Source organism: Nycticebus coucang, chromosome 1, assembly GCF_027406575.1.
Source record: "Nycticebus coucang isolate mNycCou1 chromosome 1, mNycCou1.pri, whole genome shotgun sequence".
NCBI lineage: Eukaryota > Metazoa > Chordata > Mammalia > Primates > Lorisidae > Nycticebus > Nycticebus coucang.
In genome coordinates, this window is record NC_069780.1 from 154296862 (window position 1) to 154317540 (window position 20679).

Consider the following 20679-nt stretch of genomic DNA (forward strand, 5'->3'; position numbering starts at 1 on the left):
GCATTCTTTTAATAATCTTCTAATATGGGGGAATGCCTTTTCTTTGAATATAGTTCAGTGATTAGAACCCTCAGCGTTGTCTCTTCTATAAACTATCAAGAAAATACACCATCTACAATTTATGGTTTTGGGGGCTTTTTTTGTTTGTTTGAGACAAGGTCTTTGTTGCCCAGGCTAGAGTGCAGTAGTATCATCATAGCTCACAGCAATCTCAAACTCCTGGGCTTACGCAATCCTCCTGCTTCAGCTTCCCAAACAGCTGGGACTACAGACATGTGCCATCGTGCCTGTCTAATTTTTCTATTTTTTACAGAGATGGGATTTCACTCTAGCTTAGATTGTCTCAAACTCTTGGCCTCAAGCGATCCTCCTGCCTTAGCCTCCCCAAAGTGCAAGGATTACAGGCGTGAGACTCCATGCCCAGCCTACAGTCCCAGTTTTAGAAATGTGGAATAAGATTATGAAAATGTAAATAATCTAAATCCAAAATCTGTCTAGAATGTTATAACTTCCTTTAATATCACAATTTTTTACAAGATTTTACCTCTACCTACTTTGACAGAAATTATTAGTATAGGGAGAGAAAAAAATATTCTTTCCTCTACCCACCCAAGGTTCATGGCCGAGGCCTCTATAAAAAAGACAGACTAACATGAGAAAAGCATACACATTTATTTAACATAAATTTTATATCACAAAAGAGCTTTTGTAAGAAACCCAAAGAAACATTTAAACCTGTAATGACATACAATAGGGCAAAAAGGGAATGATTTAATAGTAATCAACTGGGGAAATTTAGAAAGACCTATTTGTTCAGATTCTTCTCTGTGACCATTTATTTACCTTCAGAGATGAGGATATTCCTTTTCTGGAATATAGGTATAGAAAGGGTACCTCTCATATAAGGGTCCTATGACCTGATTTAGACAACAGTGAAAAATCTTTCTTAGGTTTCACATCTTATGTCATGAGAGATAGGAGAAGCAAACATCAGAGTGGCCTTCTTGCTTTTGCCTTTTTCATAAAATATTCAATATGCAAAGGTGCCATATTCCAGGGTTGTGTCCTAATCCCATCACTGGACATTCACCTCTGTCATCTCAAAGTATACAACAGAACTGTTATGGAAGAACTCTTTTATCCTCATATAGCATCAGATTACAATATTAAATTAATTCAACTGGTTCATCTGTGTAATTATAATGGCAAGTATAATGGTAGAGACAGGTATGAAAATAAGCACAGTAGGTCTTGGTAAAACCTAGTAACTGAGAGATAAAGTATGGCAGTAAAATGAAGCCTTAAGTTAGTCATATATGTAGTATGTAAAGGATGTTAGTAAGTATATTTTATAAAGAGAATGGAGAACATCGATAACTGAGCAAATTGTTAAAGGTCCGTTAAAAAAGTAAAAATTCATTAAGGAAGCCATTTTGCACAAGAATGTCACAATGTGGTACTGTGATCCCTGAAAGGAAAACTCACATATACTAACAATTGTCTCAGTTTTATGCCTGAGGGAACATTTCAGACTATGGTGCAGAGAGGTAAAACCCAAGCAGAAATACAGGAGCCTTGCTGAACAGAAAAGGTAGGAACTAGTGTTCAGGGGTGCTGAGGCAACTGACCTGAGGCAGAGTTTGTTTTTTTTTTTTTAAACTCATCTGTTGTTTCTTTTGACTGGAGAAGCACTGCAAACACTGCCAAAAACCCACCCTGATCCCTCTCTTGGCCTCCCTTTGAGCAGGAAGCCTGAGGCAAGACCTCCCACAGACTGGGGGGTTGGGGGGCAGGGGCAAGAAAGGAGACATGGGGGGATGCAGGGAGAGATGGTGAAATCGGGGGACAGGGAAGGGGCAGGGTGGTGGGTAAAGGGATTCTGGGGGAAACACACACACTCTCCCACACAGGCAAAGACCAGGGGCGTCGATCTCCATCCCAAAACGGCAGCCACGGGAATGTCAAGGAAAGACCAGGCGTCCACGAGACATTTCAGTCCTTCCTGTCATGAAGCGTCTGCCACGAGGGGCTGGGTCAAGGTCCCTGGACTCTGCCTTTAGGGCACATTAGCCCCGAGCCAAGGCGGTTTTGATGGCAGCCACCAGTTTCAGAAATTTGCTCTCTGTGTCCATGTAGCCATCACCTCCCTTCTTGGAGTGAACCAACTTCCCTGCTACCATCACTTCGAAGAACCCAGTGGCCTGAGGAGTTCCCTCGCCGCAAATGTCCAGGCACCCAGGGAACTCATCTTCTAACTTCTTCTTGAGCTGAAGATACTTGGACTTGTAGCCTCAAGCTCCACAATAAATAACTTGGACCTGGAGACCCATGGCTCCGGATAGCAGCCCCGCCACACAGTGGACACCTGCACCCACCGACCCGCCGCGCGAACCCGCGAGGTCTGCGCCCTCCGCCGCGCACCCTGAACCCTCCTGCCGTCCCCGAAGGGAGGGGTTCGTGGAAACGGCTGGAACCTAGCAGCTGAGTTAAGGGGTTAGGGTGCGGCCGCCTCTCTGAGCTTCAGTTTCCTCCTCTGAAGATGGGCTTTATCGCCCACAAGAAAGGCTCGATCCGCCTGTACCGCATAACTACATGCAGGCCTGGTTCCCGGATACAGCGGTGGGGAAGTAGGCAAAGGCCCTGCTCTGGTGGGAGCGATTTGGCAGGTAGAGTTGTGAGGCAGAGTTTTGAAGAAGAGCTAAGCATGGTCTTCGTGTAAAATGAAACTTTGTGCAGAAGGACAGTAAATTCTAACAAACCAGAACAGAGAGACTTTGCTAAACTCTCCAGACATTCAACAGAGACACAAGAAATGTCAAATCTTGCAAGTACAACCAGGCACACAATGCATAATAACAATCACTAAAAGTATCAAGTTAGATGATCAGTCAGTAACTAACTGCTGAAACAACAATGAATGTTCTTTAAGGACAGACAACAAAATCTAGATTCCTAATAGCAACCAGAATATCAATTGCACAATTATCATTAAATAAACACACAGCAAAATCTGACCTCAACATAACTACAATAATAATCAATAGAAATAAATGCTGAAACAATCTGATGCTGAAATTACCAAAGCTTTTTAAGTAGCTACTATAAATATGCTAAAAGATGTACAAAGTGAAGGAGCAGATGGAGAATTTCAGTAGAGAAATAAAAGCTACTAAAAAGAACCAGTTAGAAATTTTAGAACTTAAAATTATGCTGATAGTTTCCATAAAAGGCAATAAATATGTATAAAATCTAAAATAACAGTGCATGTGATTAATAGAATTTGAACATTACAGAAGTAAAGATCATTAAACGTGAGGACAGAGCAACAGAAAATAACTAAATTGAGCCATATAGAAGAAAAAGACTGGAAGCAAAGTAAATTTGGCTTCAACAACTGGTTGGGCAATAATAAGCAGTATAATACAAATGTTAGGGTACCAGAAGAAGAAGAGAAATTGAAGCAAAAAAAAAGTTGTTTTAAAAAACTAAAATAATTACAAATTTTATGAAAAACGACCAACCCCTCCCCCCAGTCTTAATGAACCAAAAATCTTAATGAACCAAGATAAATGTAAACCAAACCACATAGGAACAAAGACTAAATGAATTTCTAAAGTTCAATGATAAAATACAAACCTTAAAAGCAGTCTTAAGAAAGACACATTACATGCACACATAATGATGATAAAAGAAAATGAAAAATACTGAAAGCTTTTCCTCTAAGATAAGGAAAAGACAATGATGTCTTTTTTAATTTTTTTTTTTTTTTTTTTGAGACAGAGTCTCACTCATAGCTCACAGTGACCTCAATCTCTTGAGAAGCCCACCATGATGCCTGGTTAGTTTTTTATTTTTAGTAGAGACGGGGTCTAGCGCTTGTTCAGGCTGGTCTCTGAGCTCAAGCAATCTACCATCTTAGCCTCCCAGAGTGCTAGGATTACAGGTGTGAGCCACTGTACCTGCATTTACCATAACTTTAAAAAAAACAAACAAATGATAGCTTTAAAATATTAAAATAAAAATGTTTAATTTAGAATTCTATGTCCAATGAAGAGGTCTGTTATAAACTGAATGTTTATGTCCTCCCCAAAGCCACATGCTGAATGCCAAACCCACAATTTGATGGTATTTAGAAATGATGCCTTTGGGAGGTAATTATGATTAGATGAGATTGTAAGGGTAAGGCCCTCATGATGGGATTAGTGGCCTTATAAGAAGAGACACCAGAAAGCTTCTTTTGTTTCTCTTTCTTTGGGCCACGTAAAGACTCCAGGAAGACAGCCCTAAACAAAATGACCATTCCGGCCCCTTAATCTTGGAATTCTAGCCTTCAGATCTATGAGAAAATAAATTTCTGTTATTCAAGTCACAGAGTTTATGGTATTTTATTATGGCAGTCTCAGCTAATACAAGGCCTTTCAAAAGTGGAGGTAAAAAAAACTCTTTTTGAGAGAAATAAAAGCTGAGAGATTTTGTCCCAATAGACCAGCACCATGAGAAATACTAAATGAAGCACTTGAAGGAAGGAGGTACTAGATAAACATTTTATCTATATAAAATAATTAAGAACAGGTGGGCACCTGTAGTTCTAGCTACTTGGGAGGCTGAGGCAAGAGAATCGCTTAAGCCCAAGAGTTTGAGGTTGCTGTGAGCTGTGATGCTACAGCACTCTCCCAAGGGCGACATAGTGAGACACTATCTCAAAAAAAAAAAGAAAGAAAAATAATTAAGAACAGAAATAGTAAATTTGAGCAAATATAAAAAACATTTTCTTCTCATTTGTTTAAAAGAGAACTGTTTAAAGCAAAATCAATTATTTACCATAAGGTGTATAACAAATGTGGAAGTAAAATGTGTGTCAACACACTAACACGAAGAATTGGAGAGATAAATGGAAGCCCTGTTTTAAGGTTCTTACATATAAAAAAAAATATTATTAGTTCACAGTAGTAGACTGAAAAGTTAAGGATGCATATTGTAATGCCTAAAGCAACTGCTAAAGAAATACAAAGAAAAACAAACCAGATAGGACAAATAGAAAACAAATGTCAAGATGGTCAATTTAAACCCCATTATATCAATACATATGTTTCATGTAATGTTTTAATAAACACTAAATTAAAAGGGAGAGATTGTCAAACTAGATAGAAAAAAAAAAAGGAAGGCTCAAATACATGCGCAAGAGTGAAACTTTATAAACTCACAAACAGTTTAAAAGAAAAAGGGTGGAATAAGATGTACCACGCAAAACTAAGACTAAGAAAACTGGAGCAGTTATACTGAATCATCAAAGTAGACCTCAGAACAAGGAATACCACCAGAAAAAGAGGGAGATCATAAGGATAAAGCATCAACTCATCAAGAACACACCATTTTCAATGTGTTTGTGCACCTAATAGTGGGCGTCAAAATAAAGCAAAAAAGTGATCCAACTAACAAAAGAAGGAGACAAATCGTAGTTTGAGATTTTAACACTTCTCTCAGAAAATGACAGAAAATGTAGACATAGTATCAGTAAGGCTATAGAACATCTGAATAACACTATTAATTAACTATTAATTAAAATTTATAGAACACCAAACCCCAAAACCGGAGAATGTAAATTCTGTATGTACATAAAGCATTACTCAAGAGACCATATTCTAGGTCTAAGGTAACATAGCCAGACTGTGGCTAAAAGAACTGGAAAAAAAAAAAAAATCCAAAAACAAAAGTAAATAAAAGCTGGGCTGGGTTGGGCTGGGCACAGTGCATGGTGGCTCATGTTTGTAACAGAGAACATTGGGAGACCAATGTGGGAGGATCACCTGAGCCCAGGAATTTGAGACCAGCCTGGGTAAAATGGCAAGACTCTGTCTCTACAAAAAACTAAAAAATTAGCTGGGTGGAGTGGCACATGCCTTAGCTGGGAGCTACTTGGGAGGTTGAGGTGGGAGGATCACTTGAACTTGGAGCTGGAGCTTGCAATAATCATGCCACTTGCAGTAATCCTGCATCCCAGTCTGAGAGACAGGTCTCAAAAAAGGGCCCACTGCTGTAGCTCACACCTATACTCCTAGCACTCTGGGGTCAAGGCAGGAGAATTCATTGAGCTCAGGAATTTGAGATGAGCCAAGAGTGAGACCCCATCTCTACTAAAAATAGAAAAATTAGCCAAAAATAGAAAAAAATTAGCCTGATGTTGTGGCGGGCAGCTGTATTCCCAGCTGCTCAGGAGGCTTGAGGCAGGAGGATCACTTGAGCCCAGGAGTTTCAGGTTGCTGTGAGCAAGGCTGATGCCATGGCACTCTAGCCTGGGTAACAGAGTGACACTGTATCTAGGAAACAGAAAGAAAAACAAAGAAAAAAAAAAAAGGAAAGACGAGGGAGAAAGTTTCATAAATTTTTCAGATATATTCTTTTTAGCACAAACTCTGTTATAATGTATTATAAAACAAAAGTAATAGTAGTAGTAGTGGCAGTAGTATAGAAGCAATAGCAATAGCAATAATTATCAACACTTATCACTAATTGCTATGCCCTGGACTAATATTTTACATTAGAAATATCATCAACCATCATCTCCATAAATTTATAGTGCAATGATAGGTCAGTTCATAATGCTGATTTTGGGTTGCACAAGGCTTTGGAGTACTTTCTTTTTTTTTTGTTGTTGTTGTTGTAGTTTGGCCGGGGCTGGGTTTGAACCCGTCACCCTCGTCATATGGGGCTGGCGCCCTACTCACTGAGCCACAGGCGCCGCCCTAATTCAATGCTGCATCATTCATGTATTATGTGTTTTTGTTGTTTTATAATTCTTAAACATATGGTATTCATCTAGATGGTAGAATGTGCTACACTCCATGTGTCAGTCTGAAAGGTATCCACAGAACTAGACCATGTAGATTAAAAATAAAACACAAGTTACAAAGAACCTCGTCTCTAAAATTACATACAATTGGTCAAAACCTCTCTAGAAGTATTCTGTATCAATTACTTCTAGGTATAAAAAGATACTTAAAATGTTGATACTAAGCCTTTCTACTTAGTAATCTCACTTCAAAGAATCAATCCTAAAATAAAAATGTTGTCAAACAGACTTAAATATAAAAGTGTTCATTCTATCATCATGTATAACTCTGAAAAATTATAAACAACCTCTACTATAACAACTGCATGTTGGTTGATATATTACAGTATAGCCATACAATGGGAGATTATAGTATTCATTTGTAATTATGCTTTTGAATAACTTCAAAGACAGATACACACATTATAATGCACAAAAATAAAAAAAAAAAAACCCCAGGATATACGATGTCTGACAATTTAGGTAGTAAGTCATCTAGAAAAAGGATCCTAGAAAAAGGATATTCACTCATACCTCTTTGGTGAATATCACTACAGACACTGCTGAAGTCCTCCTCTTAGGAAACTGTGCACTGACACCAGTGCCTAGTTTACCCTTCAAAGCAATTTTGAGACTCTTTTCCTAGTATAACCATCTGAGCTGTTGTCATACCATATACAAAAACACAAAACAATGATAATGAATGCTGGTCAGTAAGACACTGCCTGCCACATGTCACCATAATCACAGCTGTGAGACACTGATACACCAAGCTTATGAAATCTTACCCAAGTTGTTAGTACAGTGCTGCCAATGTAAGTGCACTATAGCAAGTTTGCGAACTTAACTGTCAGACCTTATACAATGACAGCTCTGATGGTCATTCTAAAAAGAGTTCCAAAATTGCTCTGAAGGATGGACTAGGTGCTGGCGTTGGTGCACACCTTACCAAGGGGAGTACAACAAAGGTGACTGTAGTGATACTCAACCGTGAGGTATGCAGCACTTTTTCCAAGACGCGTTCACAAACTTAATTGTCAGACCTTGTAAAACACAATTTGTATTATATATAAATACGTTGGATAGTAATGCGTTTCAATACTGAAAAAGTAAATTCACCAAAACTGTGAAATTAAAAGTGACTTTAATTTTCTTCTTTACACTTTTTATTTCTTTTCTTTTGAGACAGAGCCTCAAACTGTCACCCCGGGTAGAGTGCTGTGGCATCACAGCTCACAGCAACCTCCAACATCTGGGCTCAAGTGATTCTTCTGCCTCCGCCTCCCAAGTAGCTGGGACTATAGGTGCCCACCACAATGCCCAGCTATTTTTTTTTTTTGGTTGCAGCTGTCATTGTTGATTGGCAGGCCGGGGTTGGATTCCGCCAGCTCAGGTATATGTGTCTGGCGCCGAGCCTATACTTTTTATTTCTAAATTAATGTTGCTACAGTGTATGTATTACTTTTTTTTTTTTTTTTTTTTTGAGACAGAGTCTGGGTACAGTGCAATGGCAACATAGCTCACAGGAACCTCAATCTCTTGGGCTCAAGTGATCCTCTTGCTCCAGATTTTCTATTTTTAGTAGAGACGGGGTCTCACTTTTGCTCAAGCTAGTCTTGAACTCGTGAGCTCAAGCAATCCACCTGCCTTGGTTCCCAGAGTGCTAGGATTATAGGCGTGAGCCATCGCGCCAGGCCTATTACTATTTTTTTTTAATATTTATTTTTTAATTGGTTAGTAAAATTATATATATTTATGATGTACAATATAACTTTTCATGTCCACGCATTACTATAAAAATCAATACAATTTTTTGAAAAAATTACATAGACTTTAATGACCAAATATAATATGAATCAAGTATCTAGAAACTTCTTTGGAACAATACAGTTTCTAATTTCCACCACTAAAAATAGAATACAAGTGACTAAAGAAATTTCTTATTGGAGGGATAATTATATATCAATACATCTATCAATTAAGGAATTATATAATTTTCTTGTCAGAAACTATGTAATGAGAAGGAATAGTTATAGATGGTATTAATGCTATAGGCTATTAGAAAAGGCAAGTTACATGACAAAAATCATTACCAACTCTACCTACATATACATACACAAATAAACACACATGACTCATAAGACCACTGTAATTAAGGGCAACCCCTTTAACCCCTTTTGCTACAAGGTTCCCTAGAACTCAGAGCCTGCATAGCAGATGTGACTCAGAAAAATGGTCTACACAATTCAAAATCAATTAAGAATAATAATTCCAGGCCTGCTTCTCTCTCCAGACTAATAATTCCAAATAGCAAAAAAAGAGAATAAAAGAACTTTAATTGTGTCTATGGCCATACCACCCTGAACACGTCTGATCTCGTCTGATCTCGGAAGAACTTTAATTGAATGATGAACATAAATAAAACATAGTTCTCCTATTGCTTAATGTAGGTATATTCTCAATTAACTTTCAGAATAAATCTAAAATGGTATTTTTTCATTTTATAAGATCAGGACACTTACAGAGGTTAAATAAATTGCTTCAGGCTGTACAGTTAAAAGAGAGGATTAAAGTTCTAAGGTTATATCTATAATGAGTCCATATTCTTTACACTATGCTATGTATCTTTTTAGGATGAAAATTTCAAATAATGTGTAAATCACAGTATTTCTTTTTCCAGTTAGTAAATGTCAGCAAAAGTACCATATATTTATAAAGGGGGAAATAAGACAATAGACAAAGTACTTAGAGGGTGGGGCCCTCCTTGTCTCTTCCCTCCAGTTTTCATGTAGCTCCCTAGTCATTTAGGGAAAGTGAGAGGAAGAAAGAAATGAAGAAAGATGAAAAAGTACAAAAGGAACAGAAGTGTGGAAGAAAGGAGAAAAATGAGAAGAACACCAGGGCAGAAGAAACACGAGAGTAGAAAAAAGAAAAGAATAATAGCCAAAGAATGAGAAAGAGATCAGTCAGAGACAGAGAAGGCAGGCAGAAAAAGAGAAAAGAATGAGTGGGAATGAGAGAATGGTATGAAGTGGGGGTCTAAAAATCACACAGCCATAAAAGGAAAGAGAGATGAACTTTAGCTACATAGTCAGCAAAAGAGGGAGTCTTGTAGAAAAGACAGAAGGAAAGAGCTACGCAAACAGTAAGAAAAAAGACAAATCCAAGTAGCAGCGAGAAAGAAAAGGAAAGAATAGGCAGAAAGAGAAGTAGAGTCAAAGTTAAGATGAAAACAGACAACTATCATTACTTAGTCCATGCCACTGATTAAAGCAAGGTGTACAGCTTAAATGTATTTGGGGCTTGTCAGCACCTACATAGTGGACAGCGGCTCAATTTCTTCTATCTTCCTTTGGCATTAGGATAAACCTCCATTAAAGGTTTTTTCCTTTGTGGGGGAGGGGGTGCAGAAAGAAGGGTCATGAGAAATATGACCTTTATCAAAAAGCAAATTTTAAATTCAGAAGACTTAAAGAAAAATCAGCACACTGTTATACCATATCTAAAATTTATTATAAAAAAATGCAAAGATAAAAATTGAGTTCCTTTAAAAAAAAGTAGTTAAGAACTTAATCACTTGTATCATTATGTAGAAAACATAACTTCATGAAAATTATAAAAGTTTTTTAAAGAACATCGGACATTTTTTAAATAAATAAAAATGGCAGCAAACTAATCCCTTCCTTTGAGTTGCTTGGAAGGGACCCTTAATATTAATAGCTAAGTAATTATCCAGTGTTTTTGATCGCTAAATTAGATCAAATCATTTAAAACTGTCTAAAGACTTCCTATTGTAATTAAAATTCACACTTTTTTATCATCGGCCTAAAAGGCTTTCTTACCTGATCCAGCCCCTGCCTACCCCTCTGACCTCATTTACTATCATTCTCCCCTTTACTTATTATGCCATAGCTTCCCTCTTTGACTACTACCAGGTAGTTTACACTTTTGGTCATCTGCTTTTTCCTCTACCTGAAATGCTTTCACTTTGGATCCTCACATAACTGGTTCTCATTATTCAGATCTTAGTTCATATATCATATCGTCTGAGTGGCTTTCCTTTGCTGCCTTATTCAATAACCCCATTCTACCCAACCCCAGCTATTCTCTATCCCATCACCTAACTTTATTTCTTTCTATAACATTCATTATCTATGAAATACATCTTAATTATTTACAAATAAGATTAGTATATGCTTATATAAGAGAATAAAAGCTCTAAGGACAAGGATGTTCTCGTTCCCAGCTACATACTTAAGGAGTTCAGAATATGGTATATAGTAGGTGCTCAAAAAAATGAACTGATGAAAAAGTAATAAGAGACAAGTGAAAAATCTCTTGAAGCAAGGCATGACGGATGGCACCTTAGCATCCCACTACTTTGGAGACTGAAGTGGAAGGATTGCTCAAACCCAGGAATTAAAGACCATCCCAGGCAACATAAGACAACTCTGCCTCAAAACAAAATAAAACCAACTTCTTGAATGGTCTTCAAAAAAGCACAGATTTTCCTAGTTGGAAACTACTAGCCCTGATAGTGAAAAAAAGATGGCTGACTAGAGACATCACTTGCTGGACCATCCCGGCAAGAAGGTGGGATACTGAATATAAGACAGGGGAGAAGAGTCGCAGTTTAGGTGTGGATCAAAGAGACAGCTGGGTACTCCACAAAGAAAAACTGCAAAGCTAAGAAGGAAGATAAAGAAGAAAAGATACTAGTGAGGAGCAAGCCCAGAGAGGTTTGGAGCCCAGTCAAAGGGGAAAGAGAGGTTTCCCGTATCCCTCTATGGGCCTTTAGTAAAAAGTGGGCCACTAAGTTTATTGAAGGTGTTTGTACCCTCCAGAAGTCCACACATGGCAGCAAATAAGGAATAGTGGGGTAAACTAGCACGTTCCCACAGTTGGTACAATCCATTAGGGGCTCTCCCTGGGGAGTGCCAGGAGAGACTGAAGTACCAGCTTGCTTCCTTCAAGCCTGCTTCCTCTCTTGTACCTCCCTTATCCACTGCAACCAAGAAAGCAGTTTGAGCTTGGGCTGACTGGAAGCTGCAGCCCCTCTCCCACCCATTATAATTGCCAGAGCAGTTTGAGCTGAGAGGTTCGCAAATGGCCGCTTCTCTCCAGTGGGCACCCACTCCAGACTCAGGTCTCTACAGAGTGGGGTCCACAATCCCCACCTTGAGTAATTGTGGTGCAACAGGGGTGCACAATTGGGGAACTCCCTGACTGCCAATATTTGGTGTGGGTCACAGGCTGGCACCTCAAATAATGGGTGTAGGGGGATACAAGGAAGAAGCCTAGAAGTAGACTTGGGTAGCAAGGAAGCCCTGTGGATATCTCTGACAGGAGAGTATTGTGGTGTTCTGAGGAAAGGGAATCTGGGAGGGGCCCCATTCCTCCATAAGAGAACACCCATATTGAATAAGGGTGTGGCATCTGGAGAGGAATAGCCTAGCCCCTGGTTTCAGGGCAACCAAACACTTCATACTCAGCTGACTGGGTGCTGTAGACCCTCCCCTACTCAATCAAAAGAAAAGCAGTTTGGGCTAAGAAGTTTGCAAGTGGCTGCTTGAATCTGGTGGGTGCATGCTCAAGGTTGAAGTCCCCACAGAAGGGCATACACCTCTTCTTTTGATGGCTTGTAGTGGAACAGGGGTGCACAATCTAGGGACTCCCTGCCCACTTGTGTTTCATGGAGATGAATGATAGGGGGTCAGACATATAGCCTGGGGGGGAAGCTTGAGAGCTGGACTTGGGTAGTGAGGGAGCTCACATGGACTGAACTAATAGGAGTGCCAAGGGGATCCAAAGTGTAGTGATTTGGGAAAGAGCTCACTGCTCCTAGCAGAAAAACTGCTCTACTAGGTAAGGGCGAAAAGATCCCAGCCTGGGGCCTTGGCAATTGAGAATTTAGGCTGCTGCCCTGTGAAAAGTCCTGCCAGTTTGAAAAGCCTGCCCTGATCTTCCTCCCAGTAGCTCTCTCAGCAGCCTGAACAGTAACTTCTGAGCCCTGCTGAAACTTTGCAAAACCTCTTTAGCACCCACACAGTAGATCTGCCTCTTCTCCACAGCCTTAGTGGTGGTAGAGATCAAACAACCTCTTGGGAGCTGCAGGTCCTCTGCTAAAGCTTAGGGCATTCAAGTACTCTATCTGGGGGACCAGAAACTATCAGGAACACAAAAGAATATCTTGGCAGCTGTTTTTTTCACACAAATATCAAACAATAACAGGGAGAACATCTCTATAGCTCATCATAATTATTTACCAGCTCAATGAAACAGGGCCTAGTTGATTCATATTCACATGTATCATCTTGGAGATTAAGCAGGGGGACTCAACACTATTCACACTGCTAAGAAGAGGTGAAGACCCCAGAACACAGGCAATCTGAAAGGGTCATGAAACTTGCATCAACAGCCCATAGGCAACTCAAATTTGTCTGAAAAAGTCTTTATTTCTTCCTGTCATGGTCAGGGATTGATCTTCAGGGACCTGGGGACAGGCCTGTAAGCCAGTCCCAGTAAACTAAGGACTCAATCAAGCAGCCACATAAGAAGGAATCAGTGAAAGAACTCCAGAAATATGAAAAATTAGAGCCAAAGGTACCCAAAAAGAAACAACAGCTCTCTACCTATAGAGGCTAACCAAAATGAAAATATTAAAATGACAAATAAATAATTCCAAATATGTATTATAAAGAAGCTCAATGGGCGGCGCCTGTGGCTCAGTGAGCAGGGCGCCGGCCCCATATGCTGAGGGTGGCGGGTTCAAACCCAGCCCCGGCCAAACTGCAACAAAAAAATAGCCGGGCGTTGTGGCGGGCGCCTGTAGTCCCAGCTACTTGGGAGGCTGAGGCAGGAGAATCGCCTAAGCCCAGGAGTTGGAGGTTGCTGTGAGCTGTGTGATGCCACGGCACTCTACCGAGGGCAATAAAGTAAAACTCTGTCTCTACAAAAAAAAAAAAAAAAAAAAAGAAGCTCAATGAAATCCAAGATGAAATGGAAAACCAACACAAAGAAACCACAAAAACAATTCAGAAAATGAATAAAAATTGAATAAAGAAATTGTGGAAATGAAAAATTCATTTAAGGAAATACAAAACACAGTGGAAAGTTTTAAGAATAGACTAAACGAGACAGAAGAAAGAATCTCAGAGCTTGAAGACAACACCTTCAGATAAAACCAGTCAGTCAAATATAAAGAAATGAGAAGAATGAATAAAGCCTATAAGAAACATGGGATTATATAAAGAGGCCACACGAGTCATAGGCATTACTGAAGGTGAAGAAGAAAATACTTAAGAGTGGGAAAACCTATTTAAGGGAATAATTGAGGAAAACTTTTCTGGTATTGCTAGAAATTAAGATGTCCAGGTACAAGAAGCTCAATGAACACCTAGGAGATTCATCCCAAAGAGGTAATCACCTAAACACAAAGTTATCAGACTAATCAAAGTTACTACAAAGAAGGAACTCCTGAGAGCCATAATGCAAAAATGTCAGATAAGGAGAAAGGAAAAACTATCAGGCCAACTGTAGAATTCTCAAATGAGACCTCACAAGCCAGAAAGGATTGGGTCCCATCATTAGTCTTCTTTAGCAGAACAATTGGAAGTCTAGAATTCTGTATACTACAAAACTAAATTTCTTATATGAGGGAGAAATAAAGACTTTTTCAGACAAGCAAACACTGAGGGTATTTGTCAAGACCAGACATTCTTTGCAGGAGGTACTCCGATCTGCAGCAAGTACTGATCAGCACAATAGGCACCCACCAGTGTAAAATCAATCAAAAGCAAAAGCTCGAGAGTGCATATTAAATGAAGCTCAAGAAGTAATAAAGGAATAAGGTTCTACCCAACATGATAAACTACATCCCACACATCAATTTTTTCAATAAATGTGAATGGCTTGAATTCCCCACTGAAGAAGCACAGATTGGCTGAATGGATTAAAAATACACGCTGAGTGTCTGATCCCTCCAGGAAACATATCTAACTCACAAGGACTCATCAGATTCAAAATTAAGAGATGGAATTCCATGCAAATGAAATTAAAAGAAAGAAGGTGTAGTCATTCTCTTATCACATAAAATATACTTTAAATCAGTAACAGTAAAGAAAAACAAAGATGGCCATTATATAATGGTAAAGGGAGCAATTTAACAAGAAGCTATAACAATCCTAAATACTTAAGCACCTAACACAAGTGCACCCAGATTCATAAAACAAACACTATTAGATCTAAGCAAAGATCTATCTATCTAAGTGATAGATAAATAGCAGCACTATAATGCTAAGGACTTCAAAACTCCACTGACAAAACTAGATAGATCCTTCAAGCAGAAAATAAATACAAAAACACTAGATTTAAATGGGACTCCACAGCAAATGGACTTAATGACATTTACAGAACATTCTATCCCCAAACTATTCAATATACATTCTTTTCATCAGCATGTAGAGCATTCTCTAAGACTGATCACATCTTAGAAAACATGTCTCAACAAATTAAAAAAAAATAGAAATTATACCATGTATTTTCTCAGATCACTGAGGAATAAAATTAGAAATCAACTTCAATAGAAACACTTACCTCGACACAAAGTAGTACAAATTAAATAACCTACTGCTGAATTATTATTGGGTAAAGAATGAAATTAAGACGGAAATCAAAAGAATCCTAGAACTAAATGACAAAGGGGACACAAGTTATTAAAATCTATGGGACTCAGCAAAAGCAGTCTGAAGAGGAAAAGTCATAGTCTTAAAAGCCTGCATAAAAAAGACAGAAAAAATCAGGAAAGAAAGACCAAACCAAACCCAAACCCAGCAGGAGAAAAGAAATAACTAAGGTCAGAGAAGAATTAAATGAAATCGAAAATAAGAAAAGAAGACAGAAAATTAAGGAAACAAAAAGTTGGTTCTTTGAAAAGACAAACAAAATTGATAAATCTCTTGCTAGATTAGCCAGAAATAGAAAACAAATGACCCAAATAAGCTCAATCAGATATGAAAAGGAAGATATTATAACTGATAACACAGAAATATAAAATATCATCTGTGAATACTATGAAAAAATCTCTGTGCACATCAACTCAAAAACATCAAGGAAATGGAAAAATTTCTGAAAATACACAAAAATACATGGCCCAAGCTGGAAGAAATGAAACTCCTATAAAGACCAATAACACATGAGGAAATTGAAGCAGCAATTTAAAAATCTTCCAACAATAACGAAAAAAAGCCCAGACCAGATAGTTTCATAGTTGAATTTTACCAGACCTACAAAGAATTGGTACCCATACTGCAGAAATTATTTAATAACATCAAGAAGGAAGGAATCCTCCTCGACTCATTCTATGAAGCCTGTCTCACCTTGATACCAAAGTGAGGAAAGGACAAAACAAAAAAAGAAAACTGCAGACCAATATCCCTTATGAATATAGGTGTAAAAATCCTTAGTAAAATTCTAATAAACAAAATTCCATGCCACATCAGGAAAATCATCTACCACATCCAAGTGCGCTTCATGCTAAGGATACAAGGATAGTCAAACATATGTAAATCCACATAAACAGAAGCAAAACAAAGATCATCATCTTAACAGAGGCAGAAAAAATCATTTGACAAAACGGAATACCTTTAATGATAAAAAAAAAAAACCTAATAAATAGGTATATATGTAACATACTTCAAAATTATAAAAGTGGACAAACTCACAGCCAACCTCATACTGAATGGGGAAAAGTTGAAAACTTTCCCATTTAGATCAGGAACAAGACGAGGATGTCCACTGTCACCACTTCTATTCAATACAGTGCTGTTAGCCAAAGCAATCAGACAAGAGAAAGAAATTAAAGGGAACCAAATTGGGAATGAGATGGTCAAACTATAACTCTTGACAATATGATTTTACATCTAAAAAACCCCCAAAGATTCCTGAAATTGATAAATTCAGCCAAGTCTCAGATTACAAAATCAATGTACAGATATCAGTAGTATTCCTATACTCCAACCTGAGAATCAAAGCCTTACTACCTTCACAGCAATTACAAAGAAAAGAAAATGCCTCAGAATATATTTAACCAAAGAGAACTATGAATCACCAAGGAAGGAAATAGCAGATGATGTAAACAAACAGAAAACCGTATCATGTTCATGGATTGGCATAATCAACATTGTTAAAATGTCCATACTACCAAATTCAATGCAATCCCCATCAGAATACAAATGTCATTTTTCACAGATCTAGAGAAAGTAATTCTGTGTGTCACTTTACAAGACCTTATACCACAAGCTATAGTAACCAAAACAGCATGATATTGGCACAAAAATAGAGACACAGACTAATAGAACAGAGAATCCAGGTATAAAACCATCCATACATTGCCAACTAATCTTTGACAAAGAGGACAAAAGCATACACTGAGGAAAAGAATCCCTACTTAATAAACAGTGCTGAGAAACTTGGATAGCTACATATAGAAGACTGAAGCAAGATTCATGCCTCTCTGCCCTCACAAAAATTAATTCATGATGAATAACACTTAAACTTAAGGCACAAAACCGCAAGAATTCTGGAAAAAAATGTTTGAAAAATTCTTCTATAAGGTATCAGTCTACGCAGAAAATTATGATGAAGACCCCAAAGTCAATCATAGCAACAACAAAAATAAAGAAATAGGACTTGATTACATTTAAAAGCTTCTGTACAGCCAAGGAAACAAACAGCAAAGCAACAGATAACCTACAGAATAGGAGGAAATATTCTCATGCTATATATCCAATAAAGGGCTAACAGCCAGTATCTACAAAGAACTCAAGCAAGAAAAAATTAAACAATCCCTTTAGAAAGTGGGCAAAAGACATGAACAGAAGCTTTCCAAAAGATGATAGACTAACAGCTAATAAGCATATGAAAAAAATGTTCAATGTCACTAATCGTCAAGGAAATACAAATCAAAATCACAATAAGATATCACTTAACTTCAGTTAGAATAGGTTTTGTCATAAAGGTCAAAACAGGGCTGGGCATGGCAGCTCATGCCTATAATCCCAGCACCCTGGGAGGCCGAGGCATGCTGATCACCTGAGCTCATGAATTCTAGACCATCTCTAAAAATAGCCAGACATTGTGGCGGGCACATGTAGTCCCAGCTATTTGGGAAGCTAAAGCAAGAGAATCACTGGAGCCCCAGAGTTTGAGGTTGCTGTGAGCTGTGACACCACAGCACTCTACCAAGTGCAACAAAGTGAAACTCTGTCTAAAAAAAAAAAAAAAAAATGGAATCAACACAAGCACCCATCAATCATGAGTGAATGTGTCTGTATGTGCACGCAACTGATATTTATATGAGTGGGTGTGTGTGCAATTGATATTTATGAGTGGATATGTGTGCGTGCATGCATGTGAGAGACATACAATGGAATACTAGTCAGCCATGAAGAAAGATGAATTAATCCCTTATATAACCATTTGGATAGAAATGAAGACAATTATCCTAAGTGAAGTATCTAAAGAATGGAAAAACAAACACAATGTGTACTTGCTATTAAATTGGAAGTGACCAATCAGTACTCATGTGCACAGATGGAACTAAAACTCACAGGTATCAATAAGGTTGGAAGGGGGAAGACGGGAAGGGTGAAATCATACCTAATAGGTACAAGAAACACTATCTGGGTGATGGGCACATTTAATAACCCCTTCAAACAGTATAAAAGCAATCCATGTAACAAAATATTTCTACCCCTGTAATGGTCCAAAACAATTTAAAAAATAAAAACTACTAGCCTTACAGGAGTTTTAATCTCTGAACATTCTAAGCCCAGACCATATTAGCCAAATTTCAATGTTTAATATTTAATAATGCATACTAAATCAGGAACCTTATTCTAATTATCTGTATGTTAAATCTTGAACTACCCAATCAAGTTTAAAAATCTCTGTACTTGACAGGTTTGAATTATAACAAGAAATACCTAGTATTTACTGTAATGCATGCAAATCAGTACACTAATCAGATTCTCATTTTTCAATTTAAATTAGCTTTCTTTGCCCAATATTTTGGTACATTTCTGTGTCCTATATGTTGTTTTGAGAAAGCAAATTATTTCCTGTCTATTTTATTAGAAGCATTAAAAATTTTAAAACTTTTATCAACATACAATATGCGGAAGGCTGTTAGAACCAAAGTATTAAACATGAACCAGCAACTGAACAAAAAGCCTATTCACGTGTTTTTAGAAAAGTATGCCTAATGAAGAAGCAGTTTTGTGGCAACAGTACACTGCATAGAGTAAAGCTTCCATTTCATTGCCCTGTTTTTTAAACTTCCCCATCTTGTAAAATATGAATATGTGTAAGCTTGCAGGTGGCATTTTGAAAGTAGAATCCTGTTAAAGACTGGCTCATATAAAAATAGCCTAAACACAGGAACAGAATCAAAGTTGGCTAGTCTAATTTTGAGGTATGCATTCACCTTTCCTTTGCTCCAGGTCTAGTGCCTGGAGATACATGATATAAAGAGAAAAAAAAATTATCACCAAATGATGCTATTCTATTTCTTTACTTCCTTTTACTCACCCTTCACCGAGAACTTACTATAAAATGATCTGCAAGCTGACACCAGGCTTTAACAAGTTCATTGTGGATATGTGGATAAATGCTTGAGTTCTGAAATTACATAGCACACTGGCCCATTAAGAAAGCTGTAACTCGGGCGGCACCTGTGGCTCAAGGAGTAGGGCACCAGCCCCATATAACAAAGGTGGCAGGTTCAAACCTGGCCCCAGCCAAAAACTACAAAAATAAATAAAACAAAATGCCACTCTCTTAAAAAAAAAAAAAAAGAAAAAGAAAGAAAGCTGTAACTCTAAAACCAAAATACTCTCTATTGACAAAGAGAACAAAACAAAACAAACTCAAAACCTACATTCAAACAACAATATAAAACATCAGGTATCCACATACTCTTAAATACAATGATTAGTTTATAATTATACCCACTTAAGTAAAAACATCAGATAAGCAATTTTCAAGGACATAGTATACAGTTTACATACTTTGAATTCATTAAAGAGAAACAGATTTGTAGTGTTTTTTTTTACATATAAATGGAGTAATCTTTAAAATATGACAAAAAACCTTAACATAAAACCTAAACAAATAAGATATTAATTCTACTTTATTGAGAGCCAAAACTCCTGCATAATAACATGCAAGAATTTTAAATTCTTGAAAGCAAGTGTCAAGTACTATACACAATTTCCATACACAGCAGGTAGTAAAACAAGAAAAGAACTGACACAGTTACTCTCCTTAAAAGAGACATACAATGGAGAACTGTTACACAGCTCTAGCATACTACAGGTCTATGCATTAAAGATGTTGTGGCTATTAACAGTTTAAACCTTTACTGTATTTTGCTAATTGGTACATAGAACTTTAAAGCTTTTGAAAGATAAAACATTCCAGTCAGTTCAATTCTCAAGCATTGTTCAAGTATTCCAAGTAGGAACAAAGAGGAAAATAAATCTGCTTTAATTGCTGAAGAATCATAGATAATAGAGATGGCTGAACACTGTAGAGGAAAGATCTTTTGTTCCTTAAACAATTTAAATATAGAAAGATCATTCTCTTTTTTAAGTTTTAATGGTTCCTTTCTGAATATAAAACTATTATTTTTAGCATTCATTTTCTTTGTGGCACTTAATAAGTTTTATATACCTTAATATTAAAGTAACTTGATATAAAAGTAACTTATTTTAATGGGGCATATATTTTAAAAAACAAATTCTGCACTTATATAATTTATTTAGAAATAATTGTATATGATATGTTTTAAT

At 37.5% G+C, this 20679-nt stretch overlaps 1 protein-coding gene and 1 pseudogene across 3 annotated transcripts in view; both read right to left on the reverse strand.

Annotated features, from left to right (window-relative positions):
- NDUFS4 (NADH:ubiquinone oxidoreductase subunit S4) overlaps positions 1 to 20679 on the reverse strand; it is a 134395-nt gene that overhangs the window by 50654 nt on the left and 63062 nt on the right. The gene's annotated exons all lie outside the window — the stretch shown is intronic.
- Positions 1653 to 2439, reverse strand: LOC128585633 (selenoprotein W-like; annotated as a pseudogene). The gene has a single exon (XR_008380080.1). The product of XR_008380080.1 is annotated as a selenoprotein W-like (transcript).